Source organism: Phocoena sinus, chromosome 4 (genome assembly GCF_008692025.1).
Source record: "Phocoena sinus isolate mPhoSin1 chromosome 4, mPhoSin1.pri, whole genome shotgun sequence".
Taxonomy (NCBI): Eukaryota; Metazoa; Chordata; class Mammalia; order Artiodactyla; family Phocoenidae; genus Phocoena; species Phocoena sinus.
In genome coordinates, this window is record NC_045766.1 from 92,716,543 (window position 1) to 92,732,748 (window position 16,206).

A 16,206-nucleotide genomic window follows, 5' to 3' on the forward strand; every position below is an offset into this window, starting at 1 on the left:
TTAAACTAGCTCACAGTGAGTCTATTAATTTGTTAAATTTCAGTTGTTTCCTTCTTACTTGCTTTTATGGAGACTACCTTCTTCCTCTCTTCCTGTCTTGTACTACACAAAGTGAAGCCATGTGTTTTACTCCTCAAAGGGGCTTTTTTCCTTTTGAAATATAGGTTATCAAGTTTCCTTGTGACTTCAACTCTGTAAAGGGCTCCAAAAATTATGCTTTGGTAAGTTATTAAGCTTTTTCTTGTTGTTAGAGTTTTAAGTTCTCACTTAGCACCAAGTAACATAGCACTGAAATACATAAAGCAAACAGGGCACAGGGTAGTACAGGCTACTCAGCCAATAATCACAATCTATGGCAAAGTAGCAGCATGCTTGTGGCTGGCTGCTGGTTCATTATTTAAAGGTAAAACCTTAAGTTGTGAGTATTCATCACAATCCATGCATGTGCAAACATATGCTCGTATACATCAAAAGTTTCCCAACACAGTTCTCACCCTTTCTACATCTCATGAACTTTGTATTTTCTTGTTTGATTCTATTCTGTTCTATTCTATTCTATTCTATTCTATTCTATTCTACATAAAATGTTGATTTTTACTTGATAAATTGCTTTCCCTACCCACTAATTAATAAAATTATAGTTTACAAAACATTGTCTTAAAGTATATTTCTAGAAGTGAAATAATTGTTTCATAAGTACACATTTGTATTGTTTCTCTTTTAATAGATAAAGAAATTTAATAAAATCTGTTAAATTCTATTAAAAGAGAGATACTATGAAAAACACTTGCCTACCTAACAAAAATGATGACAGGAGGTACTTGAGGAAAATAAGTAAATACATCAGAAAGTACAGAGATCAATGCATAAACATGGAATGTCTGTCTGTCTATCTATCTATCATCTATTCATGAATATAACAAAGACAAATAGAAATGTTTAATATAAATAGTAAACTTCTCTCTTCTCTCTCATCTTTCCGCATCCCACTAACCAAATTAATTACTGTAATATCTTTAATGTTTTCTTGTGTTTCTTTCTTAAAATTTTGTATGCAAATTCAAGAAACGGCATATACACCTTTTATACAGATCGTATCAACAACTTACTGTATTCTATATCATTTTGTAACATACTTTTTTCCTTCAGTTCATCCATCTTAGAGATATTAAGCACTTATTTAATTCATTGTAAACTTCTGCCTAATAAGGATTTTAAAAATAAATCAATCATTTTCTTATTTATGGATATTTAGATTTTATTTTTCAGTTTTTAACTCTTACACACAATGCCACAATCAATAGTCTATCTCGTATATATTAGGCCATATTTATTTATTTTTGGCTGCATTGGGTCTTTGTTGCTGTGCGCAGGCTTTCTCTAGTTGCGGTGAGCGGGGGCTACTCTTCGTTGAGGTGCATGGGCTTTTCATTGCAGTTGTTTCTCTTGTGGAGCATGGGCTCTGGGTGTACGGGCTTCAGTAGTTGTGGCACGTGGGCTCAGTAGTTGTGACTCGCAGGCTCTAGAGCGCAGGCTCAGTAGTTGTGACACACGGGCTTTGTTGCTTTGCAGCATGTGGGATCTGCCTGTCCCTCACACTGGCAGGCAGATTCTTAACCACTGTGCCACCAGGGAAGTCCTAGGCCATAGTTTTATTTCAGCCTTCCCATCAGATAAGTACCTAATAATGGAATTACTAGATAAAAAAGCATATGTATGTTAAATTTCGATATTGGTATATTGCCTTCCCAAAGGCTGTTTCAGTTTATTATATGTGAGAATGCCTCATTATTCAGATCTCCATCATACTCCTAGCATTGCACTTGCTTTGCTGGGATGAACCACTCTTATTTATAGTATTTATTATTCTTTTAATGTTTGAGTTGGTTCTGTTTAATAATATAGTGTGTGTGTGAGAATGAGTATATGTGTGGGCATTGTGTGTGTGTGTATGATTTTTTCCATCTATATATTGTGGGAGACTGAGCTGTAATATTAATTTGGGAGGTCACATTTTATCAATGTGAAACATTTTTAAAAATCTGAACCAATTTCAAAATGTTTTATTTATTTCTATGTTAAGTTTTTAGATATATGTTGCAACATAAAAATCACCCCCAAAACTTAGTGACTTAAAATAATAATATTATTTCCACTAATTCTGGGCTGATGGGTATCAACAGGATAGTTCTATTCCTGGCAGTTTTAGAGATTATCAGCAATTTAAATTTGTTGAAAGGAGGTAATGTGTACTTCTACATATTATTAATGTGTAGTAATGTGTACTTCTACATATTATTAATGTAGAAGACTAAAATGGGATAAAAACTGATGTGGAGAAAGGAAATTAATAAATATGGCTATTTTGGATACGAAACCTGATGATCAAATAAACATTTAAAAGTGATATTTCCCCAAGTGATTGATTTTGGCTTATATTAATAACAATGAGTTATTGAATCTGCTCTTATTGACAACATGTTTTGTACCAGTTTCCCTTCGAACAGCCTGATGGCAACATCTATAAATGGGCATGTTTCTTCTGTTTCCCACCCTAACTGCCCCAATATAGTTCTGTCTATTTAGTTATTATATATCACCTACCATCTTTGCTCCAAAGCACTTTGTGGACAGAACACATTCAATCAAATGTAGGCTAGGAAATGCAGCTCTGTTGACTAAACTGATTCTTGAATTTCTGTCTAGGGCACAACCTTAAAACACAACCTGAAACAACATTTTGCTATTTAATTCATCAGCAGAAAATAGCTATGCTGAGATGAAATAAAGCTGGACTGCCTGAGTTAACATGGACATTCGGTATGGATAGTGTTCAGAGTTTGGGTTGCTCAGATACTCTCTTAAGTAAGGAAACATAGGAACAATGTTCCCAAACTCAGGAATTATAATTGTAAACATACATTCTTATACTGTGGATGGAACTTATGCTTGTGGCTACAGGGTAGGGAAAAGAGGAAGAAAACCAACATTGTTACAATCATTTTGACACCTCTTTGAGGAACAAAGTTAGAAACTCAAATCAGGGTGTTCAGTATTTGAACCAGAATAGATCAGTCCTTGGCTGCCCAGTCAGTGCTACTAACATTGCTTTTTGAAATTGCATTATTCCAGCTGGAGATTCTTCATGTCAGTTTAATCATGAGCCCATTGCCCTGAGTTCTGCTATCATCACTTCCAAGTATTTATATAGCTTTGAAAGTATCTACATAGCTTTGCATTTCCCTCACTTTGGGAAGGCCAAGCCAATTTTTTATTAGCTTCTATTGTTTCCAAATGTTCAGCACTGAATTTAATTGTGCAGAGGGGGTGGCTTTAATGCTTGATACTAACTACTACCAGCACTGTTCTGTAATCTCGTTCTTATTTGCCACTCCCATGCTCCTTATTAATAAACTTCATACCTTGCAATCAAATTATTAATTTAGTTACCACCTTATCAGCATGAGCAAAAAAAAAGAGAGAGCCAGTGTTCTACATTTCAAGAAATAGATCTTGAAATGAAAGTCCTACTGTTCAACTGATATCTTGCTTCTACCCCCCGCCTTTGTACTTTGTTATAGACAAGTATAGGACTATCTACCGTATAGGACTCTTCATCCTAGGCCATGTAAGCCTGCCATAAGTAGAAGCCCACAAAAATACATTGTGATGCCAACTTCAAAGAGGATGGTATCTTGCTCCCACTAAGACATAATATAAAAGCAACATATATATATATATATATATATATATATATATATATATATATATATATATATGGAGAGAGAGAGAGAGGGAGAGAAAACAGCAGAGAGAGAATGCACGCTGGTAAGATGATAAGATTTTGCACTCTCCTTTCTGAGGTTCTACTGGGTATAAACAGGAACCATTTAAAACCTAATGCAAGTTCATTGAGTTTTTTTTGTTGAATGTGAGACTGCATGCTTATCATCATCTCTGGCTCTAATTCCTTTCAGTGGTTTACTATAGTTTTCCAGTTCAAGTCCTACAGTAAGTTAGGGAGAACCAAACAGGCCCTTTTAAAGTCTTGAAGGTTTAAGAGAGAAATCTGGATATGAACTAAAAACACTTAAGATGGACAATTTCTGTGTCTACCTTACCCTGTTTACTGCTCAATCATTTATTTTTTTCTCATCTGTGAAACAACTTTATTACAAGGCTGTTTTAAATGACAACTTCCAATTCTTTCTTAATTTGCGTTGTCACCAATTCCAGTTATAACTCTATTTACATATAACAATAAATCTTGCATTGATCTTTGCATCCTATTTAAATTGTTCTCATCAGGCCATTCCAGTGAATGGAAGTGTGACTGTGCTGTTGCACATTGACCAGCGTTATTGAGCGGGGGTAGAGGGGGGCCCAGGACAGAGGGAGCCTACTTCACAGGTGCGGGTGGGGAGCTGGCCTCCCTCTCCTCTGGCCCCCACCCCAAACTCACAGTGATAGGCACCTCACTTCCTTGCCCTTCAAAAAGGGTGAATAAAGAAATCCCTCCCAGTCCAAGAAATGATTTGGACTTCCATCTTCAACAGGGTTGAGATTTCCCCCACTCTTCCTGCCCCCTGATCAAACACTCAGATCCTAAGACTTCCTAGGTGCTGGTCCTGCCCTGACCTGCCAAACGACTGTCTCTCCATGATCAGGGCCCTTCTGCCTTCTTGCCTTTCTTCTGTCACCAGTTCCGAGAGGAATTTCTTTGGACAGACACGATGTAGCATCAAGAAGGGTCACTCCCACGGCCCCCTCCTTCCTCTTCCCACCCCACCTCACAGGTGATGGGAAGGTGCAGTCAACCAGGAACATTAATATGAGTAAAAAATGAATTTGAAAATGACAGACTATTAATTAAACAAATCTATAAAAATAGTTAGGACGTAACTCTGTTCAAATAAATACGAAATAAATAGGCTCCAAGCAGCGTGATACATTGCATCACTGGAATGTGAGGCTGGTCCCACTTTGCCCCAGTTGGGATTGGACACGAATCCCCAGGGTGTCAGAAACAGACTTTAATGCAGTCGGCCAAGCCATTGGCTCTCTTTGTCTTCCCTCTGGAAGAACAGAACTTGTACATTTGTCCAGCTTGTCTTTTCCAACAATACATAATTAAGTCCTTGAACACCTTTTCCTTCTCTCACCAGGGCGTGCAGACTCAGGGCAGAAACTGCCCTCATGCCAGCGGGGAGGGAGAGGGAGTTAGTTCTGAGCTGGTGCCAGTCCTGACAGAGGCTGGGGCCAGCTCAGAGCCCCAAGAGCCCCCAGCAGCAGGCAGCAGAGGCCCTCTGGGTCCCAGGACCCACGAAGCCGTGCGCCAGGACGCCAGGCAGCCTTGCCCTCGTCATGCACACGGGGATCCAGGTGCCCGTCTGCAGGGCAGCTCAGAAGCCAGACTCCTCCCTCTTCCTGCCAGTGACTGCGCTGCCAGTTGGGAAGTCAGGCTGAGGTCGGGTAGGCTTACCCTTCCCCATGGACTGAGCGGAGAGGAGCAGCGTGGGGAGTGGGCTGCGGGCCCTCCTCCTACCATTTAAAACAGCAGCAAGGAAGGAAGCAAGGTGGGCCCGAAGGCACCCTGCGCCAATGGTCTGGCTGTGAGGTCACGATGGAAGAACTAAGCCAGCTTCCCAGCCCAGCTATTCGGCAGGCACCGCAGGAAATGTCCTGTCCCCACACGTGCGAGCCTGTGTTCTGCTGAGCCCTGGACCCTGAGGAACACCCACAGGTCTTCCCTGGGACGGACACGAGGGTCAGCCAGGGTCAGCAGGACAAACACCGTGGGCCTGCCGGCTCTGCCCCCACCCTTGCAGGTGCATCCTATAGGGTTTTCACAGCTTGGCTTAAGTCAGCTCAGTGTTGGCACATTCACAGAATGAGATGGCTACACACCCCGGGGCGGCAGGCCCAGGATCAGTGAGTCCGTGGGCAGGATGGCCTCCCTCCCATCACTGCGACTGCACGCCTAGGGTGATCTTCAGGTTCTCGTACACCATGTAGCTGATGCTCACGGCCGGAATCACCTTCCTGAAGTTGGGGGCCAGCCCCCAGTACAGTTCAAAGGCCCCTTCGGTCCACAGAATCTGTTTGAAGAGGCTGACCATGGTCACCTCCGGAGAGCCCTCAATGGAGGCTTGGGCCTGCATCCGGGTTCTGACCAGGGCCAGTGGGTAGCTGGCCAGCTGGCCACAGGCACTGGACACGGTGCCACAGGCCAGGAGCACAAACACTCTGGGGTGTGCGCTGTTCACTGCATAGCGCTGCAGCCAGGCATTCTTGAGCATGTCGTAGACGGCCAGGTCTATCCCAGCGCAGGGGATGATCCCCAGCATTTTGGGAACATAGCCTTTGTAGAAGGCGGCCATGTCCTCTCTGGCTAGGATCTTCCTGGCACAGTCCAGCATGCCCGAGTACTGGCCTGTCTTGCGCAGGGCCGTGCGGGTCTTCAAGACCTCCATCGGGTAGCTGCTGCTCTGGGCGATGGCCCCTGCCAAGGACCCTGCCACAAGCCTCTAGCGAATCTTCAGAGTCTCTTGGTCACTCCCAATGAGACACTTGATCTGCATCATAGGCCATGAACTTGATGGCCGACTCGGGGGCAGTTTTGAGGACATTGATGCCGTTGCCCCGCCAGAGTGATTTGGCCCCTCCTGCTCGAATCATCTGGGTGAAGCCACCCACAATGCACATGTTGTTCCTGTGGAAGGTGTGGACCTGCATGAGCACCTTGAGTCTGTCCAAGGGGGCTGTGCAGGTTCTCGATACAGGCCCTGCCCCACCGCCAGCCACCAGGTGTCTCCACCACATCCCTGTCTGCCTCTCCTCTGCCGTGAACTCATCGGGGACCGTCAGATTCTCACCCATATCAAAGATCATGGAATGCTTCCAGTACAGGATGATCTCAGGGATGTTTTCCACGGGATGCAGGAGGCGATAGTCTCACCACTCGTTCCAGTCGATGGTCGTCGTACCATTCTTGTCCATGCTCTTGAGGATTTTTTCTGCCTGCTGTTCAGATATCTTGACTCCCAGGTCCCGCAGGGACTGCATGATCTCCTGCGCGTCGATCCGTCCATCATTCTTCTTGTCCAAACTCTTGAATACCAGCCTCAGTTTCTTCTCATGATCTTGGAAATAATGGGCAAACTCTTCAAAGTCTAGTTGCCCATCGAGGTCTTTGTCGCCAGCTTGTACAATTTTCCGGATCTCGCCCTCTGTGCGGTGCCGTCCCAGGAGCCGAAATCCCATGGCCAGGTCGTTGACACACAGGCGGCCTTCGCGGTTGACTTCGAGAGTCTGGAAAAGGCTCCAAAGGCGCAGCCGGTGGTCCGGGCCCCCGCAGAGGGCGCCGCCACAAGGGTCCACGGACGCTGGCGATGAGGCGGACGGCTAGGTGGTGGCTGCGGCGTCCGGCGGTGGGGAAGCCACACAGCGGCACAACACACTGCTCATCATCGGGCGCGAGGCAGGGGTGACGGGCTGGCGGGGAGAGCGCGGAAGACATGCAGGTGTCCTTAGTCCAGTAGCGCGGACTCCAGGTGCCGGCAAGCTGGCGGAATGGGCAGCTTCCGGGTGCTTAGTCATTTAAATATCTTTCATCTGTCTCCAATACATTTCCCTATGTAGGGTAATTAAATTACACTATTTTGACCACTCCATAACTATGCTGTACCTATGGCAAAAACTTCATTCTAGATACCTTACTCATTAGACCTTCTATTTTGATTCTGTCCAATATTAGTTCCACTTTTTAATTAAATTTCATGCTAAATGACTCTCTTTATCAGTTAGTTGAGAATAACAAAAACATGATGTATAATACAATTTTGAAATTTAATAATTAAAACATCTGGAAATGCATTTTTTTTTTTGATTCAAGAGAATCTAAAACCCCATTAGGAAACTTTCTTTTGTCTGACTAATGATGTATAAGAACAGTGAGAGTCATGGGTGATGGATCCTCTTGGAAGAAATCAATTACTGTCTCATCCACTCTTTCCCTGTGGGAATAGAATGAATGTCAGTACAATTCCAGTTGGCACAAAACCTTGCAAAATGTTTCCCTTTTCTTGCTAACATTTGAAAACGTTTCAAGTAAAAGAAGGCACTAACCCTGTTGTTTGTGTAATTTCTTTCTCTCTTCTTGCCTTTCTTTCACTGGATCACAGAAACAATGCAAATTTCACTGGATTAATATGATTCAGTTATTATACTCTGAAATGTTTAATTTACCCTCATTGTAAGAATTTGAGAAATATTTAAATTTTCTTTTCTTTTCTAAGCTGGTTTGAAATCCAATAAGATAACTCTGAAGTAAACTTAACATTTTTAATTTGTGTGAAAAATTTGTCTCTTGCTGATGGGGTTGGTGACAAAAGAGAAATGACAAACTAATGTCTCTTCTTAATTATTGTATCAGCCAGCAACTGTCTTCCTCAAGCTTGGCCATAGGCTAAAGCTGTAATGTTAAAATCATAAATATCCTGGTTTTGACACAAAAAAATCCTAAAACAGTAGTGGGGAGGGACATTAACTATTCTTTTACCCTGCACAACAATTTGGTGTAGGTCCAACTCAAGCAAACTATCACCTACTCTCCCTGGCCAAAATCATCTGTTCACTCTGAAGAAATTATGCTCCTTAAAGACTGTGAAGCTTCTCACTGAACTTCATGTGATGTTTAAAACCAGTCCAAGTGGTGGTAAAAAACTAAAAGAGGGCTTCCCTGGTGGCGCAGTGGTTGAGAGTCCGCCTGCCGATGCAGGGGACGTGGGTTCGTGCCCCGGTCCGAGAAGATCCCACATGCCGCAGAGCGGCTGGGCCCGTGAGCCATGGCCGCTGAGGCTGCGCGTCAGGAGCCTGTGCTCTGCAACAGGAGAGGCCACAACAGTGAGAGGCCCGCGTACCGCAAAAAAAAAAAAAAAAAAAAAAAACTAAACTAAAAGAACTTTACATGTTAGATAGATGAATGAGTAAAGGAGATTTCTAAGGCAAACAGAAGTACTATGAGTAGGTAAACTGGAGACTAGCTACATTGCTAATAAAGTCATACAAACTCAATTGAAATAAATGAGACTGCTCTAGGTCACCAGTTTGCAACCTTTGGAGAATAGATCAATATTTCTAAGGCACCTTTTAAGAAACACTCATCTTAAAAGATTCCTGGAGTGGAGGGGGAAACTTCCATGGTTACAAATGTTGGAGAAACTCTGCACATAATACATCTTCTTTTGCAGATTTGTAATGTATATCAAACACATTAAAACACCAGTCTCCAAATGGGGTACATCAATATCATAGGGTGCACAAGATAATTCAATAAGAGGTAGGAAGGAAACTTGAGAACATTTTTTAATATTTATTTTTATAATATTTCTATTTCATTTTATTTTTATGTCTTTTATAATGTATATAACATTATCACAACAGTGAGTTATTCAATTTACATGTGAATACATACACTTCTATTGAAAATAATGCTCAATTGTTACTGATGTATGAAGAAAAAATTTGCACACTTCATTAATCTTAGAACTTCTGTAGTAAAACATTACTTTGAATTGATATCATATAGGCGACTTTATGTGTATGTATGTATCACTGATGATGATCCAATGAAACACACTTTGTGAATCATGGTTTTAGTAGCCAGAAGCTTTATTTTTTCCAGACAGGATGCTTCCATTTACTATATCTGCTAACAGGGGAATGACAATGACCTGGATTTTAGAGTGTGTTTTGCAAATTCAGTTATTCTTGGAAAGTCTTTATCAGAGAGGACATAACTGAAGGAAAAGTATCAAGAAATAGAATTTTGGGACTTCCCTGGTGGCACAGTGGTTAAGAATCTACCTGCCAATGCAGGGAACACAGGTTCGATCCCTGGTCCAGGAAGATCCCACATGCCATGGAGCAACTAAGCCCGTGTGCCACCACTACTGAAGCCCATGTGCCTAGAGCCTGTGCTCCGCAACAGGAGAAGCCACCGCAGTGAGAAGCTCACACACCACAATGAAGAGTAGCCCCGGCTCGCCACAACTAGAGAAAGCCCGCTCACAGCAACGAAGACCCAATGCAGCCAAAAATAAATAAATAAAGTAAATAAATTTTAAAAAAGAAAAGAAGAACTAGAATTTTTACCTTAGCTAACAAGTTAGTCTATCACATATTAATGGATGCTGTTAAAATATATGCAATTCCTAGGTCAGAGATGAATGATGGCCTGACTAGTAGCCAGAGTGTCAGCATTTTGGGGTAGGGGTAGGGGCAGTTCTCTAAGAGCCAGGTCCTACAGGTAGACACGAGGAAGGCTAGATAACAGCTGCACACATCATGAGCTGCTTTCAGGAGGGGAATCCTGAGATTCGGTAGTCTGGGCCTTTCATAATGGGCAAAAGCATGCTTCCACTTTGCTTTGGATAAATACAATATCTCTGTCTTTCAAAGCTGTTCACTATCCAGACATCCTGAAAAAATGGTCTTGAATTCAAGGCAATCAGTGCCTCTGCTTGCCAGATATGCAGAAACATGCAAAATTCACGGAGAAATGTCTCCCATTTAAGCTGTGCTAATGGATTTGGCTTTACAAAGCGTAAGCCAACATACGTGCACCTAGCCAATGATCTCTTTCAAACCCTTCCACACAGGATCATCTTCACGGATACACAACCAGTGCAAACACACAAAGCCCTATGCCCAGAAACCACACAAGGAACTCTGGCTTAATGGCCTGTGACTGCTTCTCATTATTGTCTTGAAACTATTAATAATGTTATCTTAGATCTTATGTTTGGTAAGTGAAGTCCTATGAGACAATGGAGCAGTTGGCAGGCCCTTGAAGTCATGGTTTGTGCATAATCCTGTCTCTTGCCACCTCCCCGCCTCCTGGGAATGGGTTCTATGCCATCTACTGTCCCTGACACCCCATACACTTGCCCAGCCTCCCCATCCAGGAAGGATGTTACTCTCTCCCTGGGGCAGCGACTAGGTTGTGTTAGTTGGGAGAGGCCTTTGTTTGCTGTTGCCCTTCTCCCCACACAAAGGCCTTGGATGGGTTGCGGTGGCAGCCATCTCACCCTAGGCTGACAGTTACACATGCACCCAGAGGGTGGGCAGGCTGAGACTAGGTATGGGTGGGAGAAAGCCGCTAGCCCACCCTTGATCCAGTGCATCCTGAGTACTGAGGATGCATCCATGCATGCACAGGGATTTAAAGACCCTGGATACTGCCTGTTCACCATGGTTGGGGCGGCAGGCCTATGGGAAGAGGAGGTGCCTGGCTCGACTTTTCCAGATCACCACCACCCCTCCCCTGCTTCAGGTTGCAATATATCAGTCTAGCAGCAGGCAGGAAAAGTTGCCCAGCACGTATGTCCTAAGCCACAAGCAGGGGCCCCTAGGCACAAATAAGTGTTTGCACTGGCCCCATGAGTATACCAGTTCCCAAGGGAGCACTCCCCCTGCTGACTCAATGCCTGGCAGGGCATCTTTTCTACCTTCCAACCTTCCTGAATCTAGTTTTCATTGTCTTTTCTAGTCATTTTGAGGCACCCTCCAGGGATTAACTCTGGACTACAAATTGTATAATTTCAGTAATTCTTTAAATGAGTTAGTGCCTTTATATTTCCAGTTAAAACTGGCATTGTACAATATAAAAAGAAATGCTTAAATTAAGTGCTAGTAATTTAATATTTTAATTCTTCTTTACTTAGAGTGGCATTATATGACAAAGAAAATACATAATGGCAAGCTGAGAGAAAGACAGCAGAAGAAAGGAAAAGTTTATATCGAGTACTTTTAGTGCTTTTTTTCCTGCTTTTGCAACAAAGGTCCTTGCATTTTCATTTTGCACTTGGCCGCTGCAATATATGCATCAAGCCCTGCTCACTCAAGATATCTCTGCTTCACCTCACCCTTCACCTGAGAACTCATTGGATTTGAAAACTGTTAGAGGAGGTGTCCGTACTCTGTATGCGTACCATACTCTCTTTTTTCCACTTTTTACAAGGGACAAGGAGTCCCTGCTTCTATTCTATCAAGGAGGTAGTCCTGCAACTTATCCCCTTGCATCCTGCACCCTTTACTCTTGTTCTTATCAGGGACTTCCCACATGGATTTATCCTCTCATCTGAATCATGAAATCGTCACGTTTTTTCCACCTCTCCTGTACGATTCATATAAACATGCACTGATAACTTTAACATGTACAAATAACATCACATACAAAACAGGAACATCTCTTAATCCCACCACCTGCTTTTAGCTGCCTTTTCATTTCTCTGCTCTCTTTGGCAGCAAAAATTCTCAAGAGTTGTGCACACTCACTACCTCCCTGTCTTCACTTCAAATTCATTCATCCTCCCACTCCACTCCTGCTACTGTCTGTACACCACTGAATTTGCTTATTAAATTACCAAATGATCCCTTAATGTCAAATTCAGCGCTCACTTATCTAGTCCCCATCATACTTGACTTTTCAGCAGCATTCAGCATAGCTGATGACTCCTTCCTTATTTTTATTTTTATTTATTTTTATTTTTTTGCGGTACGCGGGCCTCTCACTGTTGTGGCCTCTCCCGTTGCGGAGCACAGGCTCCGGACGCGCAGGCTCAGCGGCCATTGCTCACGGGCCCAGCCGCTCCGCGGCATGTCGAATCTTCCCGGACCAGGGCACGAACCCGCGTCCCCTGTATCAGCAGGCGGACTCTCAACCACTGCGCCACCAGGGAAGCCCAACTCTTTCCTTCTTGGAATTCTTGGTTTCTGTGACTTCTGTCCCACCTCACTATTAATCCACCTTGTTGGCTATTTAACAGTTTTCTGCTGACTCCTTCTCTACCAAAACTTTAAATGTTCGAAGGCATCCAAAACTACATGCTACATGTCTCTCTAATCTTGTCTATTCTCTCTCTCTCTCTCTCTCTCTCTCACTATATATATATATATTCTCCAGTTTGCATCTCCAGATTATATATCCAATGGCCTCATCTCAAATGTCTAACAGGCATTTCAAAGTTAATATGGCCAAAATGGAACCCTTGATTTTCCCCAAGTATGCTATGCTCTGTCTTTTTGAGCTCAGTAAATGATATCATCTAATCAGTTACTCAACCCCTTCCCTTTAACTTTCACACACTGTCCATCAGCTAGTACCATTTTCAAACATATAAGCCTAGTTGGAATCTATACTCTTTTCTGTCTGCTCAGATACCACTGTAACCTGAACTACCGATACCTCCTACCAGCAAGACGCTTTACTAGTCTCATTTCTACACTTTCTCACTGTAAACCTGACAGTAAGCTGAGTGATTTTTTAAAATCATAAATTATATTATGTTAGTGTTTAACTCTTAAAATGAGTACCTTGGCTTTATAAGATCACGCACTACTTGGTACCTGCCTATAGTTTCCAAGCTCATCCTGTAGTATTTTTCCCAGCATATTCCAGACACACTGGCCCCCTCATTCCTCTCCCAGGTCCACAGAGCTCACTTTCTTGAGAGCAGACACCTTAGAGGACTGACTCATATCTGAAATAGTACTAGGAATATAGTATCCAATAGATGTTAAATAGATAAATACATTATTTATCTTTCCATTTATCCATCTTTTTCTAATATGGATTTATTAAGTACCCTCTATGTTATTATTTGAGGATAAATTTAATACTTTCATACTTAGAAAATACCACAAAAATCTCTATGAAATACGTACTTTCATATATAATAGTTTCTGTTTTTAAAGTTCATTTCATTCCCTTAAACAGAAACACTTATTTGTTACTTTAATGTTGTGGTTTGGTTGTTTCCTTTACACTATTAGTGTAATTGATTGGTAGAATCATGGTTGTGGGAAACCATATAGCTTAATGGAATTCTCAAGGACCAGGAATTAAAATCCATCCTGACTTTATGCCTTTATTATTCTTCACCCTGTGCACATCCTTATCTAGAGAATGGTATTAGTATAATACCTATATCAGGATGAGCAACTTTACGAAGCAGAGTATTATGTAACTCTGTCCTACTTCTGGTAAAATGAGGGTGAATAAGCAAATATGCATAGGCTGGAAGCCCCAGAGCACTCACATTTTCATCTGATCTTTTACATTTTGGAGATTCTGCTATTAAAACATTTTCTCTGTGTAAATTTGTATGCTCTCTAGAGGACCATTCAGTTACATTAATAAGATTATCAAATGGTCTATTGATTGTCTATTAATTAGGACCACCAAATGAATGGGTGGAGGGCAGTAGAGTTTTGGGATACTACTGACTGAGCTAAGTTATGCTCGAGAGTGGGACACAAGGGGCAGGACTCTTTTTCTTTTTTTCTGCCAAGACTGAATGCACTCCTCTTCAAGTCTGTTTTCTCTGGGAAGCCTTTCATACTGCTCAAGTCTCAAATTCTCTTATCACAGGGCTTATTGTGCTGCACCAGCTTTTCATTCCTCGATATCCTCCATTAAGTTATAAACTCTGTGAGGACAAGAACTATAAATGCCCTGACTATGGCTATTTCCCTATTGATTGAATGAATGAGTGAATGGACAGATGGAATTGAATAATAAATGAATGGAGTGTTAAGGCAATAGTTCATGATTACCTGAAAGAACAGTGTGAAGGTATACAGGAGCCTATGAGAGATCTTCTTTCATGTTTGACCTCTCTTATTTGAATCAGGTAAAGGGAATTAAAAGAAACCCTGGAATGGTATTTGTGGATTATTTACACCCTGTATAAGGCTGTTTGCTGGGTTTGACAATAATAAAAAAAGAGAGAGAAAAAGGAACAAAGAAACCTCATGATGCAATTCTGACTCTATTTCTTACTGTGGGTTTATTGGTTATGGTTTATAAAATTAAGAAAGTAATACCTGTCTTGAAAATAATACCTGTCTTGAAAAATACCTAGGTATAGTGTTAGTAAAATTAGAAAAATATTAGCCGCTATATTATGGTAGATATTATCATTATTTGCTTGTACTCCTTGGATGGCAATTTGTAAAATTTTACAGCAATATTAAATATTGAGACTTTTTTTCATCCTTTTTCCAGGACTTAATTCATGCATAAGATAAAGCAATGATTTTTAGATCAATATATAGAATAAAGCAATGATCTTTAGACTACTTCCAATAAATTACCAATCATTTGCATATTCAAATATACAAATGCATATTTTGTAAGAGAGTTATTTCTTTTTTTATATCAGACTTCTAAGTTTAAGTTCCAAGGACCTGAAGTTAGAATTTTTAGTTTCCAAAGTAGTCGATATCTCACCTTTGAAAACAGAATAAAGTTGGTGTTTCTCCTTCTAAAAATCACAAAGGTGTTTAAGTAACTTACTGTTCTAGACAATGGCTCATTTTAACACCTGCTTGCCTCTTGACTATATCCTTGTAGTAAATATTATCTACCATACTGATTACATATCTCTTTCTAATCTCATCTCATTTCTTCCATCTCCTCAATTTGAAGATAGAGATTATACTACATGAGGTAATCTATTTTGAAAAAAACCAAAAAGCCCTTGCACTCAACCCATATACATACCATTTTCCCCCTGGAATTAGGTCTTCCATACTTACTTGAAATAATCATATATCTTAGTATAAACAGTAGATTTTAAAAGAGATTAGGCTGTTGTTTTGTGGATGGTTAAAAGGTATTGTGATTTTTTAAAATGGCTCAGAGGTGAATCACTGGTTTAAGCATAGGTAATGTAGAAGTGAACAGAAGTTATTACCCTCTGAAAGTTCACTGGTGATTTTTGTTCAGTTTATAGTTTTCCCATGGACTGGTGCCCAGCCTCAACTCTTACACGTACTTCAGCACTGCTGATGGGAGCTTCCCCTGAGAGGAGATGTGTGATTGGTCCCTGGGGTCTGGTACTAGAGAGCCACCCTAACTTAGGGATGAAATGCAGCTGAAAACTTTTCTTGTAACTTTTGGTCATTCCATAATACCTAACCTCAGTTCAAACCAGTTAGATGAAATGAATACTTCTGTACCAATAACATGCAAACTACAAAGAGATTAGTAAATGTTAAGAAGTACTACTCAAGGCTTCCCTGGTGGCGCAGTGGTTGAGAGTCCGCCTGCCGGTGCAGGGGACACGGGTTGGTGCCCCGGTCCGGGAAGATCCGACATGCCGCGGAGCGGCTGGGCCCGTGAGCCATGGCCGCTGAGCC

General features: G+C 41.7%; 1 pseudogene; it reads right to left on the reverse strand.

Moving 5' to 3' along the window:
* Positions 1 to 5,963: 5,963 nt before the first annotated feature.
* Positions 5,964 to 7,470, reverse strand: LOC116753320 (annotated as a pseudogene).
* Between the last annotated feature and the right edge of the window lie 8,736 nt (positions 7,471 to 16,206).